Source organism: Phaenicophaeus curvirostris, chromosome 1, assembly GCF_032191515.1.
Source record: "Phaenicophaeus curvirostris isolate KB17595 chromosome 1, BPBGC_Pcur_1.0, whole genome shotgun sequence".
Taxonomy (NCBI): domain Eukaryota; kingdom Metazoa; phylum Chordata; class Aves; order Cuculiformes; family Cuculidae; genus Phaenicophaeus; species Phaenicophaeus curvirostris.
This window is the reverse complement of record NC_091392.1, coordinates 177,668,051-177,671,863: the sequence shown is the minus strand read 5'-3', so window position 1 is coordinate 177,671,863 and position 3,813 is coordinate 177,668,051.

The window sequence follows — 3,813 nt, the reverse complement described above, 5'->3', positions numbered from 1 at the left end:
ATGTGTGGCCAGCAGGTTGAAGGAAGTTAACCCCCCACTCTGCTCTGCCCTAGTGAGGCCCCATCTGGAGTACTGTGTCCAGTTCTGGGCTCCTCAGCGCAAGGAAAATAAGGAGCTACTGGAGAGAGTCCAGCAGAGGGCCATGATGACCCTTTAGCAGGGGGTCTTAAGCAGGGATGTTGGACTGGATTATGGCCAGAGGTCCCTTCTAACCCCTACCATTCTGTTGTCAGTTCTCCTGCCAGCATGGGAGTGGAAGAAGGGACTGTCCTGCTCAATTTAATACCACTGTTTCCAAAAGAAGTAATGACATGGTGGTTGCTGACTCTCTCCATCCTCATTAGACCCTGAATGAAGCACTCTTGAAACCCTAGTTCCTATGAATAAATGATTACTGTGGAATTTCAAATTGTAAATACCAAAAAAAGAGAATACAAAACTTCTGTGGGTTTATTAAAGAGCTAGAGATGTGGCCAAATGTGCCAGAAAATCTCTAAAATGGTAAATAAAACCATAGAACTTATTCAGAAGAAAATCCTTTACTGTGCCTTTTCAGTTACTTTGTAGAACTGTCTCATGAATGTTTGGGTGACTGTGTAAGTATCCTCTAGATCCATTAATTACACCAAATCCAGGTGCTTGCTTGAAGCCAACATTTAACCATGCAAATGAACATTCTTTTGTTCAGGGTAAATTCCAGCAGCTATTCACATGTACCAGCTGCTGCTCTACATCTGCAACTACTCTTTTTTCTCAACAAACAAGTTTTTGCACATGCATCCATTGTATCTGTTTATTAAAATCTTGTTTATAAATATTTACTTTGTATTTTAATAACTTTTATTAACACTCCTCAGAAGGTGATACCATTGCAGGAACTGGCTCAACACTGACAAATACTTACATTGAGATTTAACAGATATTCCTCTGTGGTGAATGCCAGCTTAAATTATTCCTACCCCATACTTCTTGAAATATCTGTGTCAATACTATCGTTTAATTTCCTTTTCATCTGTAGCCAAGTAAATATCTTCAATTAGACTCAAATAATGTGGACTGAGTCCTGCATGCTGGCCTGAAATTGGATGATATCTCAACAATTTTGATTTTCATGTCATGATATAATAATTATCGCTAACATCTAGATCTGGAAATTTTTTCCACTAGAACTTACATGACTTCTCAGATTCATGCAGCCATGTATTAACAAAGATTATAAAACCCTTTGTCACCTCAGTCACTTAGAAAAAAAATGCCTTTCTACAGTTATGCCAAAGGGTCATGGCCTTAGTTGTCAAATTGTTGACCCAAACGCTTTTTTGTTGTACCCATAGCCAAGATGCTCTCAGCTTGTCAATTTGTCTTTGCTGATGGATCAGCTGAAACACAGAGGGCTCCACACTTCTTTGGGGTTTCCTTCAGAGTAACAAATGGCTAGGGCTGGTTTCAGCTATGCCAGATGGTGCTGCACATGGAGATTCATCCATCGCTGGTTATCAGCAGGTACCCTGCTACCCTGCACGGGCCTGAGACTGTTCAGGTCACATTTCATAGAATCATAGAATCACCAGGTTGGAAAAGACCTACCGGATCATCGAGTCCAACCATTCCTATCAATTACTAAACCATGGCCCTCAGCACCTCGTCCACCCGTCCCTTAAACACCTCCAGGGAAGATGACTCAACCACCTCCCTGGGCAGCCTGTTCCAGTGCCCAATGACCCTTTCTGTGAAAAATTTTTTCCTAATGTCCAGCCTGAACCTCCCCTGGCAGAGCTTGAGGCCATTCCCTCTTGTCCTGTCCCCTGTCACTTGGGAGAAGAGACCAGCTCCTGCCTCTCTACAACTTCCTTTCAGGTAGTTATAGAGAGCAATGAGGTCTCCCAATTTGAAGCAATTGCATGTTGACATTCTGTTTGTTGAGGACTGCAATGGGAACAGCTTCACCTTACAGGCTGTTGCATGTATTTTACTCAGCATTCAGAAGAGAAACATCCAAAGCACTAAGCACTTAATCTGTAGCCATGACCAAACATGTGCTATTGTCTGCTGGGTCATATAAAGGGATCATAGTCACTAGTCAGGGAGAAGTCAAACAGATGTCATCACTCTTCTGCTACGAGACTTCCTGTCAAGTCTAATGAGTTTCCTATGAATTGTTGGTGGTGTTCTGCTATAGTTATTGCATTTGCATGACCAAACGGTTCTCATTGGAGCCTTTCCTTGTTCTCAATGTCATGAAAAACTTGGCTAGCAGAGCAGCAAAGGTGGGAAATTTACACATACCATGTAGTTTTTATTATACTATTTAGTTTTTATTACACATGGCCGTGTGGGATGATTTGTTTCAGTCCTCTGCTCAAAGGAGATTCTAAAAGGTAACCTGTTGTCAACTCCTCAGAAGCCAATTTGTCCACCACTTTGTGGTGGGTCAAAATCTTCCTAACTAGATTAATTCCTAGCCTTAAGGTACTGTTTCTGCAAGCTCCTCTTAGAGTAAAGGGCACTTTTATTACTATTACCGCTGGAAGTAACCAGAGATTATTGTTCTTTGGGGTGTTCTGCTAGGGTGGTTGTCCAATGAAATAGGCTGATGTCTGATGGTGAAGGCTATTGCAAGGTTTGGGGATTACTGTTGTGCTGGTTTTGAGAGGGATGATATCCCTGAGAGTCTGCTGTTGGTTTTGGTCTTGTTATCCTGCTATTTTAAATAATGCCAATGACTCCCAGGGGAGCAAATAGGCGTAGTTCTCCCTGTTGTTCATTGCCACTAATAAATACCAAATGGCAAACAGCAGCTCACTGGAGGATATTCTGCCCTCCTCCAGACTGTGAGATCCCCCAGAGAATGCCATCACTACCCACTAAAGCGGAAATATCAATCATTGCCAAAAAGAGTTCATTCCATCTGTCTTGGGTGTCCCCATTTAAATGCAAAGCATCTGAACTGAAAGCAGTGTTCTCCTAGCAGTGAGCCCACTGGGGAGGAAGCATTGCCCTGCAAAGAGGAAGCTCTTGGATGACTGGCAGAGCTACTGGGAAATCACAGAGGGCCAGCTCAATGCTGTGGTTTCACAGCCAGAAGAGAGTGCAGGGCTGTATGCTGTGATGGGTAAACAGAAATGAGTTGTTCTGTAAGGAACACATAATCTTACAGCCTGTTTGTTGAATCAGATTAATTCCTAGAAAGATAGAAGGGGTAAAAATCTTTTGACATGACTCCATAATTGAGCAGCTTTTGCTTTCTTCACGCAGAAGGCAATGAAGCCAGTGCTGGGAAAGGCTGTTCTGGTGTCTCTACAAGAAATTGGAGTGAACAAAGGCAACCTGCCCTCTCTCCCATCTCTTCACTCAGCCTCAGCATCGCTGCCCTGATGTTGAAATTAAAACCAACACTTGTGGAGCTGAACTGCCTGGAGATACTGTTGACCCAACTTGATTTTTTTGCTGGCTTGCAGTCAGTCTGGCAGAGCCCATCCACCTGCCAGGCTGCGGGCCCTCAGTGTGCCCTGTCAGCTGTGCTATCCTACCTGCCAGCACCCTGCCTCTGCTGCACTGGCAGACCAGCAGCCAGCACAAAGTGTGCTGCTACCCACACTGCCAAGGCTTTCCAGCATGGCCAGAAGTGTGGCTTTACCTATAACTCCACTCCAGCAATCCTGGGGCAGGACACTGCTTATCTTGTGAATACTGAAAAATGAAGACCAGAGACAGGTTCCTCCCAGAAACCATCTTCCCAGGAGACAATACCACTTCGGGAGCTGCCGCTCCTGTTGAGAGAGAATGACCAGGGGCAGGTGTACTTGCCTCCAT